The sequence below is a fragment of the Molossus molossus genome, unplaced genomic scaffold (genome assembly GCF_014108415.1).
Source record: "Molossus molossus isolate mMolMol1 unplaced genomic scaffold, mMolMol1.p scaffold_m16_p_20, whole genome shotgun sequence".
NCBI classification, from domain to species: Eukaryota; Metazoa; Chordata; class Mammalia; order Chiroptera; family Molossidae; genus Molossus; species Molossus molossus.
In genome coordinates, this window is record NW_023425356.1 from 10,321,219 (window position 1) to 10,335,497 (window position 14,279).

At 53.8% G+C, this 14,279-nt stretch overlaps 1 protein-coding gene across 1 annotated transcript in view; it reads left to right on the plus strand.

Moving 5' to 3' along the window:
* Positions 1-716: 716 nt before the first annotated feature.
* Positions 717-14,279, plus strand: part of SLC6A17 (solute carrier family 6 member 17) — a 43,962-nt gene continuing 30,399 nt past the window's right edge. The window contains exon 1 of the mRNA XM_036272981.1: positions 717-1,068. The gene's annotated coding sequence lies outside the window, so the exon portion shown is untranslated. The remainder of the gene's footprint in view (positions 1,069-14,279) is intronic.

Genomic DNA, 14,279 nt, shown 5'->3' on the forward strand with positions numbered 1-14,279 from the left:
CCTGTAAGTTCTGCCCAGAGCCCAGCCAGAACTTTCCTCTCTCTTCACTGTCCCCCACTTCCCTTATCTTCTAGGGTCCTCAGTCCTTCTGCCTTGTATTGTGGCTACCTGGGTAAACCCCACTCTGCCTTTCCTAGAGGTTCCCTACCATCATTTCTGTGATCTCAACTCCTGCAACCCATGCATATAGTAGGAGCTCAATAGATGAATGATGCATTGAGGAGCTGACTTGCACAGGGAATGGTCCTGCTGGATGGTGGGCTGGAAGGACCATGGAGCAGCAAAGGCATCCCAAGGGAGGAGAAGAGAGGGAACAAAGGCATGGAGGCGCAAATTGCTAGGACGGGAGAACCACTTTGGATGGGACTGAGTTTATGAAGGGGGGTGGGGCAAAGAGATGGGCCTGAAAAGGTGAAGAAATGAAGCCCAGGACTCAGGAGGGCCTTGGCTATTAGGGTCCCATTCCTCTCTGAGGGCAGAAGCCCAGGGCCTGGTTTCCTTGGTGAGGGGCCTCAAGAGGCTACTGCCGGGGCAGCCCTTGTCCCTCCTGCCCACCCCCTCCCCCTGCGTCGGCCATCAGAGCCTCGCTCACGGTCCCAAAGTCTCGCATTGACGCGGGCCCGCGCGTGAGTCAAGCCTGCGTCACGGCGCCCCGCCGCCAGGGTGGCCTTTCGGAAAGCGAGGGAACAGTGTAAGCTGCGCTCCGCCCAGCTCCGTTCCGCTCCGCAGAGTCGGAGTGACCAGGGCGCAGGGAGGGCGGCACTCGGCCCTGGGTTCCGCAGCCCCACACGCTCCCTCCACCGCGGGACCTGGGGCGCCGGACCGCTCCCCAGAGGGCTGAGTGCGCCGCAGGCGGGAGCTGGGCCGGGCGGCGGCGAGGGAGGGAGCGAGAAGCTAGCCGAGTCGCAGGCGCACGGCTCCGGGTCCCCTCCCAGCCCCGGCAGGTGCCCGTCACCGCCAGACTCGGGCTGCCCCTGGGAAGGGCTGTGCGCCCGCCACCCGTCGGGGACAGCAGCTGCTCCGCGGGAGCGCAGGGAACGAGTCCACGCGACGGTCCACACGGGACAGGTGAGTCGCGGGCCGCGCCCTGCCTGGCTTTACCGGGTCAGCAACCGCAACTTTGCTGTTTCGGCCCCGCCCCAGCCAGCAAGGCCTAAGAACCGGGGTGTGAGGCGGCGCTCCAGGTATCCGTTCGGCTCTGCGCGGGCCCGGGCTCCTCCCGCCTCTCCAGCCTCCGTTGCCTGGCGACGGCGCCCCGGGGCCGCGCTCCTCCGGTGCATCAGGGGTGCCTAGCGCTGTGCTCACGGGTTGGACACCTGACGCCAGCTTCCGGGGCTCGATGGGCCCAAGAACTCCGGAGGTAATGAGGCAGAGCTGAAGAGGCAAGTGTCCGCGTAGAACCAGGGAGGAGGCCCAGCCGGTCTCACCGCCTAAAGCCGCGCGCTCAGGGCGCAGTTCCAGCCGGGAGGCTCCCGCGCGGCTGGAGACCCCAGCCCTGGCAGCTCGGCTTCAGGCCCGTGACCTTGACGGTATCATTCGCGGGAGAAGCAGACCGCTCACGCCCGAGATGAATATTTAATTCCCAGTCCTGGGGCTAGTCCTTGCTGAATTTGGAGCTAGCAGGAAGCCCGTGCTCCCTGGAGGGAAGGGCATCTGGGAGCGGAATGGCGGAGATGGGGACCGTGCGCGGGGCGCAGGTCTTGAAGGGGCTTCCTCTCGGGAGAGAGGCCTCTGCCACATTTATACCTGTGCGCCCTGGTCTGCGCTCTCAAGCGATGCTGATGCTCACAGCACTCCAGGGACCCCGCCACGGTGGAAGGAAGCCGGTGTTTCCTTTTAAAGCCCACACAGCCGGGTCAGGGATCCAAGTGATCGGAAGTTCTGAGGCCACTCACCATACAGGACCCAGTCGCTGTCAAGAGGAATTTTTTTAAACCAATTTGATTCCACTCCTCTTTCCTTTCAGAAATATTTTAACGAATTCTTTGGATTTGGACACTTCTAACCAGGGCTATCTTTGGGGCAATTCAGCTGTGAACACGAAGCGGGTGGGGTGGGGTGGGGTCGGGAAGATAGAAAGATTTATTCCAGGGCGCTCCCCTTGTTAATAGGAACTTTCAGAAACTAAGAAGATCCTGCAACGACGCAAAAAAATTCAATCAAAACTTTAGTTAGATCCTGTTAGGCTGTTTAGGACTTACTGACTGATGTCTGGAGAACAAGGTCAGATGTGTGGAGGGTTAACAGTGGGAGTTCTCTGTCTCACACTGTGCTTACAATGTCCCATGGTCTGGTGAGGTGGACACATCACCTAGGCAGGAAGGGCTTTGAGGTCACACTTCATTCTCCTTGGCCGTGGCCCAGCCATGGGGAGCATTGGAGGCTCCAGCTCCTCTGCTGGCTTTTTCTCAAATGGAGCTACTGTGGCTAAGTAGGTGGTGAGTTTTGGCAAATTCCTACAGCTTAGCCTGGAGGTGACTCAGTGCAGGAGGCAAATGGTGCCCACCTGCTCTGACTGGAGTGACTTTGTTTGGCCTGAGTCACAGGCAGAGTTGTGTCAGCTGCTAGTGAGTTGAATGGCATTCAGTACCAGGACTTGTGAGTAGGAACAGCCAGAGCTCCCAGTGTTTGGGGGCCACTAGCCAGAAGTGGGCAAGTCCCCAGAGGGAGCTAAGCAGAACTCAGGCTGCCTCGCTCCTGAGTAAGGGTTCTAGAGCTCTGACCCCTGGGAAAGGCAAGCAGGGACACATTGGGGGTGGGGAGGTGGAGGAGAGGCTTCAGGGGAGCTTCTGTGATTGTGGTCAGAATGGCCCAGTGCTCTGCCATGTGCCAGCACGGGGTGACCCTGGGCAAGTCCGTTTACTTCTGGAGCCTGGGTTTTCTCCATTGAAAAACAGGGATGCCTATGGTGCCTTTGCTGCAGGCTTATCTTGAACCCAGTCTGGACATGTAGCAGATGCTCATTAAATGTGAGTTCCCCACCTCTTTCTTTAGGGGCCTTAACTAGAAGCAGTTCTTTCTCTCCCTGCCTTTGCTTCTTTGCGTGAGAGGGGGGTGGAGACAAAAGAAAGTGACAGGGCTTCTCACATGGTTGAGAAGGACCTGTAAGCAACTCAGCTGCAAACTGACCTACTTCCAACCCTCATTTCTCCCAAAGACCCTGAATGGGGAAGCTGGAGTAAGAGCAAGGCTACTGGGGAGGGGTGGGCAGCTGTGCTGGGTCTGCTGGGTGCCCTGGGATGTCAGTGATGACTCAAGGGTGAGACTTCGGCACAGACCTTGACTCTTTAAGATTGTTCATGACTGTGGCCTAGTCCCAAGTTACAGCACCTGCTGGGTGGACTGCAGGGGTCTCTGCCCTTTGGTCAGGTCTTGCTATCCTCCTTCCCACCTGTCCCATCTGTAGTGGAGTTGCAAGCTGCAAGGCAATGGAGTGTGTTCCCTGCCTTCCCTGAAGGACCCTGAGCCACTGACTCCTTCCTCTGTAATGTGTCTAGACTTGGTGCTAAGCTAAGATGCGTTTGCCTCAAGAGTGGAGGATATAAGGGGATCCCCACTGCAGCAAGAAAACCATGCTGAGCCAGAGGACTCCAATTGCTCCTGGAAATGTGTGTGTGTGTGGGGGGGGGGGAGGCGGCATGTGCACCCTGGAAATCGATGCCCTTCCTATTGGATCTGGAAATTCCATGGGTGCTAGAGACAGATGAGAGGTACCCTTCTGCCTGAGTACCTTCCTTTCTCTCATGCCCCTTTCCTGTCTGGGCTTGCTGCTGGAGGACAATTCATCGTGAATCCCTTTAAAGCTGCTGAGATAAGCAGCAGAATACTTTAAAGAGAAGATGAATTTGGGCTTTTTTTCCTCCTAAAACCAGGTCTGAGTTATCACTCCCTGCCAGGATGGGCTGCAAGAAGTCTTCACAGCCACACATCTGGAGTGCTGGGGTGGGGAAAATAACTTATTGGCCCCCCCCCCCGAGTCCAGCTCGTGTCCTGGGCTCTCAGGGGCCCACAGCACAGTGCCGTGGGTAGGTCTGTTGGTGCACTCTCCCAGACTCAAGTGGGACCACGATCTGTGCGGAAAGGCCCACTTTGTGAGCTTTTAGGAAGGGTGGGTGTGGTTCCAGCAGCTCACGCGTGCTTGGCACCCAGCAATGATATCCAGATTTGTACTGAGGTTTTCGCTCTGTGCTAAGTGCTTTATTCCTACACCATCTTGTTTAATCTTTGCTGCCATCCCAGGAGACAGCTATTGCTCTTGGCAGTTGTACAGATGTGAATCTTGAGGTTCACAGAGGTTAAATAACTTGATCAAGGTCACGCAAGTAGCGAGTGGCAACCTGAGAATTGGAACTCAGGTCCGTCAGATTTCAAACTTCCTGCTCTCCATCATAAGTTATTTGTTATAACTTATGTCTCCATCATAAGTTATTTGTAAATGTTTACTGACCACCCAGGCATTTACCCAAATGAGGTTGTCTAAACCTGCAGGTCCAGTTCTTTGAGCTCATCCCTGAGAAAGGGAGTTGGTAGAGAATGAGTGGGAAGTTGGTAGAGAATGAGCAGACCTAACCTTGCCAGGTTTGGGGAGTGTGGTACGTGGTTCCACGTGGGTTGGAGTCCGGAATAAGAGCCCAGGTTCCATCTTGGTGCTTTATGGTCATGTCTGGCTTTCTCTTCCTGACTTCTGCCTCCCCTGACCTCATTCGCTCGTGGTCTGTCCAAGCCCAGGGTTGGTGCTGGGAGCGGTGAGGGGAAGAGTCAGCACAGACTGGATGTGGCCCAGAGGATTTCTGCATCTGCAGAGTCAGGACAACCAGTCGCAGTGGGAACTTGAGTGTGTCAGGTTTCTCTGCTCGAGAGAGTGAGCCAGGGCTGACAGCAGCTTCTGGTGAGACCCCTGAGCGGAACTGCTAACTCTCAGGGCTATTTATGGCAGCTGCCAGCATGCGCTGCAGAGGGACGTGCTTGTTCCCTGAACTCGTCCCCTGCACAGCCCACTCGCCTCACCTCTGGGGCTCTGCCCTTTGTGTCCTTGGCACTCTGGGAAACCTGGCATCTGCTTCCTCCAGCTTCTCCATCCCTTCCCTCTCTGAGAAATCACCATCCCTGGAGGAACAGGCCCATACTGTCCTAGCCTGCCTGGCTCTTCCAAACCACCCTGATCTCAGCAGGAAGTTTCCGTAAGTGAGGGTGATAACTGGAATGTCAGCATCCATGCTCCCCACCCCCAGAGTACACATGGGGGTCTCCCCAGACACCCGTGCTCCATAGACAGCCACTCTGTGGAGATGCAGCCCTTTGCTACCCACCCCCAGCATGACTGATTTAAAAAAATTAAAACATTGTTCATCGATGGATAAATCCAGGTATTAAAGACCTAATTAGATATTTGCGGTGTACAGAAACTCACATGTGAGGACAGGAACTCCAGTGCAAGGTGGATTACAGCACTGCATCATTCTCATTCAGAACCAGGTATATTCGTTAGAGGATAATTCTGGGTCAGGTGAGTCCTGGGCAGCCCGAGTCGAGTCCCCACCTTTGGAGGTGAGACTTAAGGCCCTCATGTGGCCTCGAGGGGAGAGCATAGGGCCAGAGGAAGTCACGCCCCAGCTCCCAGGCCTGGGGTCCTCTCACCAGCCACACTGGTCCCACGGAGCTGCCACTCTGCCCTCCAGCACAGGGCTCCCCGCAAGATAACAAGTTGCCTGTCTCTGTGGTCCATCATTTCTAACTACCAGTTTAATTAGAATTTCTGCTGGATTCTGTGCGCCGCTAATTTGCCACCTATTTCAGTTGCAAATAGACTTCATTGGTCCATAGTCCCAATTCCTACTGGTTGCATCTTCTTTTTAATCATAAGACTCCTGTGCTCCTGTGGTTTTAAATCCCACTCGAGGTGGGGAGCACTGTTTGACACACTCCCTTTCCGGAGATGTGGATGCTCACCTGGGGGAGTGGCTTTGTCAGATGTTTCCAGGTGAGTATTCCGTGAGGACATGGACACTCCCCCTCCATGTGTCTAAAGGAGAGAACAGAGTGGATTCTCTTGTGCTGGGCAACCCCGGCACTGGCTCCCAGAAGGGCCTGGTGGGCGCTGTCCACGGTCCTGCACACTGCTGAGACCCTCTGCCTGCTGGTAATTTGGGGACTCCTTTAGAACAGCCAGAAAAAATCTCTTAACCAGTTTCACAAACTGCATTATGTCATTGGCATGGGAAAAGACCTGACCAAGTGAGGAGGCTCCTGACCTCAGGGGAAAATGATGGTGACTGGACTTGTCCCACTGCTGACTTGCTAAATGAGACTCAGGTGTATTGCTTCACAGTGCAGCATGGTACATTGGGGGACTTCCTACCAGGGCCACATGGGTGGCATGTGGCCCAGGAATCAGGTGCTTTCATCCTTTGGAGTACCCTGGAGCAGCCAAGGGTAGTGGAGCCCCCTCATGTACCCCAGTGTGCCATACCAGTTTGCTCTTCCCGGTGGGTCAGACATGCAAAAGATTGGAAACAGCACTAGTATATTGGACAGAACGTGGGCTGCAGAATTTGGGAGATCTTAGTTCAAATTCCCCTTCTTCCCCTTCAGGGCTGGGTAATCTTGTACCTGACATTTATCTTGTCTTAGCCTAGACTTCTTTGTTTGTAAAATGAAAATTACATTTTACCCCACGCTGTTGGGGGGACAAATAACATATGTAAGCATAGTAGGTCTTCAAAGATGCTTGCTCCCTTGGCTGTGTCCTACGACCTGTTCCTAAGAGGACTGCTCTTCTGCCCAGCCCTCCACAAAGCTGCCCTGATGGCTGGTGAGGAAGCAAACGTGGCTGGTTCTCAGGAAAGAAACATCATGTTGGGACTGTAATTAAGGGTTTCTGATCACTATTCCTTCAAGTGCTCTTCAGCAGTCTGGTGGATAACTCAGGTAATTGGACACCCTTAGTTCCCTCTGTCTCTCTCTCTGAGACAACAGAAAATAATGGCTTTAAGAAAAATCCAGGTCAGAGGATTTGGGCAGATGCTGTGAGTACCCATCTGTCACCACCAAGGGCCTCCCGTGAAATGAGGGAAGAAGAGAGGGAGGCCTTCACTCATCCCTTCTGGACTTTTAATTTTCACATCTGATTTGAAAAAATCAGATGTCTGGGCCCTGGAGTGCCCTTCAGCACCCTGGAGTCATCTGTTTAACTCTTTGTTTAAAACCTAAACTTCATCTAATAGCCTGGCCTAGGTGCCCATCATCTGTTACCTACCCTCCTTGTTTCTTCACTTGTACTAGAGTGATCCCTTTTTTTTGGTCAATCCTTACCTGAGGATATTTTTTCCATTGATTTTTAGAGAGAGTGGAAAGGAAAGAGGGAGAGAGGGGGAGAGAGAGAAACATTGATGTGAGAGAGACATATTGATTAGTTGCCTCTCACATGCGCCCCTACTAGGGCCGGGGATTGAGCCTCCAACTCAGGTACCTGCCCTTGACTGGGAATTGAACCCGTAACCCTTTGGTGTGTGGGCTGACACTCTAACCGCTGAGCTCCACAGGCCAGGGCCAGAGTGATCCCTTTTAATACAGGTGAGTCGCATTATTTCCTTCCTCAAAGACTCCCAACAGCTCTCTGTTGGCTTTGAGAGGAAACCCAGGTCCTTTCTATGGCCTGAGTCCTGCCCGCGCGGGTTTCCGGCTATCCTCCTGTCTCAGCGCCTCCCACGTCTCCCTTGCTAGGGATGCGCTGGCATTAAGCGTGCCTGGTCCTGTCAGGGCCTTTTCTCCTCCTGTTTGCTGTGCCCGAGTGCTTGCCCGGGATCTCCCTATGGCTCATTCCCCCACTCCATCAGGTCTATTCAGAGATGCTTTCCTAACACCCCTACACATTGTAGCATCCCCGCCTCACACCTCCCCTCCTACTCTCTATTATATACTTATTTTATATATTTATATATTATAGTTACAGTATATATCTATACACTATTAACTACATATTTGTCTGATTCATGTGTCCCTCTGCTCTGGAATATAAATCCTACAGGGCCAGAACATTGTTTGCTCTGTTCTCTGCTCTACTAGGGCCTGGTCCATAGTTCATATTCAGTAAATATTTGTTGAATGAAGTAGAGGAAAGGAAGGAGGGAGAGAGGTTGGGGAAATATAGAGAGGGGTTTCTAGAATCCCGTATTTCTATTTCAGCAGACTCTCTAGTTCACAAGAGTCTCTGGGCTCCATTCTCCTTCAGCCCAGGAGGGATGCTGACAGGCAGTTGGAGCACCGGGCTCCTGCATCCCACACCAGCCCCTGCATCCTCAGGCACCCGCATGTTTCTCCACATCTCTCAGGACACTGCGGGACGGTGGGTGGGCGCGCTTCTCTTCCTGGTGAGCCCATATCCCTGTGTTCTCACAGGACCTGCTGCTGGTTTGTGGCGTGTCCCCTGCACTATCTCAGTTTATCCCTGTACAACCCTGTGAGTAGGAGCCTCATCCCCATCATTTCAGATCCAGAAGCTGAAATCAAGAGAGGCTGTGTAATTTCCCAAAGACTCACAACTAGTAAGAGGCCCCAGGACTCAAACGCAAGTTCCCCCAGATCCCAAACCCGTGATCTTTCTGTGACGGTGTTGTGGTTCTAGAGTCAGATGGTTGGCCGGGCGTGGGAGCCTCTTGTGTGCACACGACTGTGCCCATCAGTGTTTACTTCTCGGAGGCTGGATGGATGCTGTCTGACTGTGTGCCTTATTTCATCAGTTCCAAGATGCATATTTTCACACATTGTCATATACATCTTAAAATCAGGACACAATGTACAATCAATGACGTTCCAAGTCGAGTATTGTCAGAAGGCAGTGGTGACCTAGTTGGGTAAACACCTTCCATTGGCTTTTCTGGTAAGTTCAAGATGAAGTATCTGCATCAAAGGGCCTTAAGTTCAATGAAACATAGGTCATTAATCCCTCTAAGCCTCTCCTCCATTTGTAAGACGGTTATTGTGGGTTGAAGGAAATATGGCTGTTCCACACAATGGCAGTTAGAGTCAGCCCTCAAGAAGTATCACCTGTATGATGTTGTCGTTGTTATTACTACTGCACCCGCTCTACCTGAATTCTAGTGCAAGGTTGAGGGCATCTGTGGGGCAGCCCTGGTGCTAGTCTTGCTGCACCCACCCCGAGGCCACATGGCGGGCACGGATTTTCTTCTAGATGACATGGTAAAATGGAACCAAAAGATTTGGTTTGCACTGGCCCTGCCTACATTTTCCAGTGCTAGTTCCTGCCCCTTACCCCAACCATCTGCCTGCTTTCTTGCTTCCCTTCCTCCTGGACTAAGAAAACAAAATACCGGCCGCAGAGAACATGCTTGGAGAGGGTGACAGGCAGGCGGGTCAGGCTCAGAAGGCTCCACTGGCTGCTTTGCCTGAGCTGTTGTTCGGAATGGTCCCGCCAGCCCCCCGCAGTGCTCTGTGCCCAGGCTGTGCCCTTCCGGTGTTCACTTCTCAGAGGTGAGGATGGAAGCTGTCTACAAAGTGGAGAAAGTGGGCGGCTCCTTTGTAAGGAACAAGTGGATGAGCAACAGCCAGACTTCTACCTTAGCTTTGAACTTTCGTTCAGGGCCTCTGTGGCCATTCGAAGTTCTCGGGACCAGAATATCGCAGCAGAAGTTAGGGGGGGAAACTAAAGCTGGAAATTACATCAGACTCTAGAAAATTTGGAGCGCTCAAGCATCAGGTCATTGATTCACTCATTCCTACCATATTTATTAGCACATGTAATAGTAGGACACCAGGGTTTGGCCTTGTAGAAGCAAGGATGGCGTCAGCCCCCACAAATCAGTGAAATGAAGTTAGAGGTGACCGTTCTCTTTGCTCAGCTTCTCGATCAGCTCTTCATTCTCTTTGCCCTTCTGTGCATGTGGTAACCAGACACAGTTGGTAGGTAAGACTGTTCCTTATTTCGCAGATGAATAAGGAATGGAGAGCTGGCTTCCAAGTCCCGGGGTCCTCCGCACATGTGCTGCAGGGCTGCGCTCCGTCAGTCTCCCCCAGCTGGGCGTGCAGACCTCCTAGGAGGTTTCACTGTCTCCCTAGTCAGATCTGCTCGTTTTCCAGGCCTGCCTTTTTGTTTCAAAGTGAAGGCAGTGGACAGGATTTCAACATAGAAAGCAGGTTGTTCTTGGAGGGTGGGAAGGCAGGGACCCTGGGACATCTGTAGGTACCACATTCCATCCTGTGTGTGTCGGGCATGACACTTAGAGAAGGAATCAGTCATGTAAACAACCAGCTGTACTAGAAAGCCAGATGGTTAAAGTGTGAAAGAGTGTTCCAAGGAGCTGGCTGAGAAGGGAAAGGACATTCGTTCTCACTTAGAGTACCTCCGATAGTGTCATGGAGGCCAGACGGTGGGCCTTGAGCTGCACCTGCAGACACTGGCAGCTTCAGTAGACAGAGGACGGGGAGGGTTCGTGCAGAGGGAGTGGTAGGTGGGTGGGGGATGGAGACGGAGGCCCAGGGAGGAGATGTACTTGCACAGCACGTGGGAGGCAGGCAGCGAGGTATGTCAGGAAGGTGCCTCTGAAGGCCCAGCAGGAAGGTGAGCAGGAGCCTGCTGCCTGCGTCTTACAGAGGGAGGGTCTGGACTCGAGCGTGAGGGGTGGCACAGAGGACAGAGCTGAACACACTGATAGGACTCGGCAGCTTTGGATGGAAGATACAGGAGGGCGAGGTCAAGAATAGTGCTGGGAGCCCTGGCCAGTTTGGCTCAGCGGTTAGAGCTTCGGCCCGCAGACCAGAGAGTCCCGGGTTTGGTTTCCACTAAGGCATGTACCTCGGTTGCAGTTTGTCCCCGGCCCTGGTTGGGGTTATGTGGGTGGCGACCACTCGATGTTTCTCTCTCTTTCTTCCTCCATCTCTCCCTCCCGCTCTATCTGAACATAAATGCAAAAATGTCCTCAAGTGAGGAATATTTATATATATATATATTGAATAGTGCTGGGGTCCCTGCCTGTGTGTCCAGGGCGAGAAACCCACGAGAGCAACCCCCAAGTCAAGGCCAGGGCCTGTCAGGAGCAGTTGGCCCCAGGTGACTGCCAGAGGTTTAGTAAAACAAAAATAATTTGGAGGACAATTTGCGTCTCTGATAACAGTGCATGTTCTGGGCTCGGTGGAAGCCCAGAGGCTCTGAGGTGATTAGAAGAGGTGTTGGGCTGAGACTGCTGGTCACGGAAATCGGGAAGCTGTCAATTCTAGGAGACAGGGAGCCAACCTCGCTTCCTTCTCGCTGCGGACTGGTCTGGAATTGGACCTTGGCTTAGGGCTGGGGCCCGGGACTCTCCGCTGCTTGGGCTCCCTCCACTGGAGGACTGCGTCAGGGAAGTGTAGCACTCGTTCTGGAGCCGCGAGACCCAGACTACAAAGCTGGGTGCACCCCCCGGGGCTGGGAGAAGCAGGGCACTGTGCGCTCTGCAGACAGCTGCCTGCTTTCCCGAAGCCCGTGGCTTCGCCACTCAGTTCCCCCAGGGTCTGACCGGGAAACAGCGACCCCTTGAGTTACATGGTACAGCCTTCCCAAGGAAGAGACACCCCGACCCCAGGAGGCGGGTGCTCCGAGGGCCTCTGGCTATGTGGGCTGGAGGCGCTCCGGCTTGGCCCTGGCGGGTGAGCAGCCACCCGCACCCTTGAGCTAACTGCTGAGTATTGTGCTTGAAAAGTTGTGGAGCCCCAGCCCCCAGGCAGGAGATATTTTTACTTGTCTGCCTCCTAGTCAGTCCATGGCTTTTTCCTCTTTTTAGGAAGGTGCACAGTTCAGTGGCTCAGTGCTGCCTCTCACGCGGCTGCTCTGAGCTGTGCGCTGCTCGTTGCTTGGTGACCGCGGAGGCGCGCAGCTCCGAGCCCCTCTGCGTTGAGGTGATGGAGGCCTTCCTTTCCGAGCGTGGTGGAGCCGCATCTCATGTGCTGCTCATGAAAGCACCTTAAAACCCACCCAGCTACTCCCGGGGGATGATTCCAGCTCAGCCGGGCTGGCTGTCCAAGCATCCCCATGACACCCCAGCAAACTCTCGACTGACTAAGGTGGCATGACAGGCCCAAGCAACTGAGCAGCCAGAGCCCAGGCACGGCAGGCCTCACTCACACCCACATGCACGAGGGGCACTCCCAGGATATATATGCAGAGCTGAAAGGGCTCAGAGATCATCCAGACCAACCCATTCTACCCACAGGGAGACCAAGACTCTGAGAGGTCAGGGCATGGTGCCAGTCTGCATGGTCAGTTGGTGGTGAGTCAGGCCCAGCACCTCGCCAGCCTCCTGATACCTGGGTCATGGCTGGTTCCCTGACCTGCAAAGGGAAGACCAGAGAGGAATCCGCCCCTCCTGGGTCCTTCTCTGATCCTGGTGCTTGTCCCAGGCCGTGCTAGGGGTCACTGGTTGGGCACACATTCCCGTGTGCAGGTCTGAAAGCTGACCGTCACCAGCACAGGAACTCCAGGGATGGGGGGGGGGGGACTGGGAAGGGAGGGTTGTTCCACGTCACTGCTGGAACTACCTCCCCTTTAAACACACAGAGAGCACAGGAGTGAGGAGACCGGGTGCTGACAGCTGTGCCGTGTGTGTGGTGCCCGGTCTTCCCTCTGTCCTAGGTGTAAGGGATACAGCCACGAACAAAATAAGCCAAATGTTTCTTCTTGTGGAATTTATATATTTCTCATAGAACGGTCAGGTACTAAAGAAAGAAATTGACATATAAGGGCCAGTGGTGATACTTGCTATAAAGAGAACTAACATGGGGTGGGACCAGGGGGTTGCAACCTGTAGGGATGCTATCCTGAGGAGGGCACACTGGAGCAGAGGCACTCAGGAAATGTATGTCAAGCTGAATGTATGTCAAGTGGCGGAGTGAGTGAGTGAATGAATGAGCGAATGAATGAATGAAATAGCGCCCTCAAACCCAGGCCTGTCTGACTTCAAAGCCCCTGACCTTCACCACCACCACCTTCTCCCTGTGCCCACCCCGAGGAGTCTGACCCGGTGGCTTCAGGCTGTTCTTCCCCTCTCTCTGCGCCTCTTTCTCCACTTATACAAAATGAGAATGGTGCTAAGGTCCCTCAAGCTTTCATGTTTTTTAAAAATATGTTTTTGTTGATTTTTTAGAGGGAAAGGAAGGGAGAGAGAGACACACATCAATGTGAGAAACATCCATTGGCCGCCTCCTGCACACCCCCTTCTGGGGATTGAGTCTGAAACCCAAGCATGTGCCCTGACCAGGAATCAAACTGGGACCTCTCAGTCCATGGGACCATGCTCAGTCCACTGAGCCCACCTGCCAGGCATGCTTTCACATATTAAGTGTCAGACTCAGGTGTTGTCGCCTGAGCACATTCACTGGGCACAGAAGGTTCCAGCCATGATTGCAGCCCAGCCCCATTGCACATTTACACTAGCACTTTGCATCCTGCAGACCTGATGGCACAGGAGGCCTCTGGACCCCCTCCTGCACTGCAGGGTATGCTCAGCATGGCAGTGATGTCTTGAGAAGAAGGAGGAAGCTCAGCTCGCACTGAGCTGTTTCCTGTGGGTTTTGTGATGCTGCTGTGGTATCTTTCTCTGGCTTTACCACAATGTGCTAATTTTGTTTTTGAGTCCTCCTACTTTCAAATAATGCTCCCCCACCCTCACCCCCAGCCCTTTCTCATATTGGTGACCAGAGCTGCCACTCACTAGGCTATTATGGGGAAGCATGTTCTCCAGTGGGTCAGCATCAAGATAAATTCTGCAGACTGGCGGAATCCCTCTTGCTTTTCTTCAGTTGTGGCAGGATGTGCAGTAAATCAAACCTAATGCATTGCAGATCGCTCTGATCAGATCCTGCTGCAGGCAGACCTGGAGACTGGCTCTGAGCTGAGGCACCCTGCCGACTGCAGTCTCCAGCAGGACCCCGGCCCTTCTCCCCAGCTCTAGTTTTAATAAAAATTCTTTATGTCAGCTGTAGTGGAGGTGGGGTAGCTAGATAAGCAGCCATTGCATGTGCCTTAGATTTGCTTCATTTAAGTGCTTTGGGGACCAGGACCCGCTGATGAGGAAGGGGGAGGGGCTCACCCTGGAAGGACACCAGCCTCCCCACTGCACAGTGCCCTGCCGCACCATTTGCTTGGGTAGCATGGGCAGGGCAGCAGCCTGCCAAGGCTGAGGACTGACACAGACACGCAGTCCCACCTTGGTGCATCTCCAGCACACAATGGGATATTCAGCTGACCCACTGTGGAGTCCCAACAGAGAGCTGCCTTGCTTGTAGGGAAT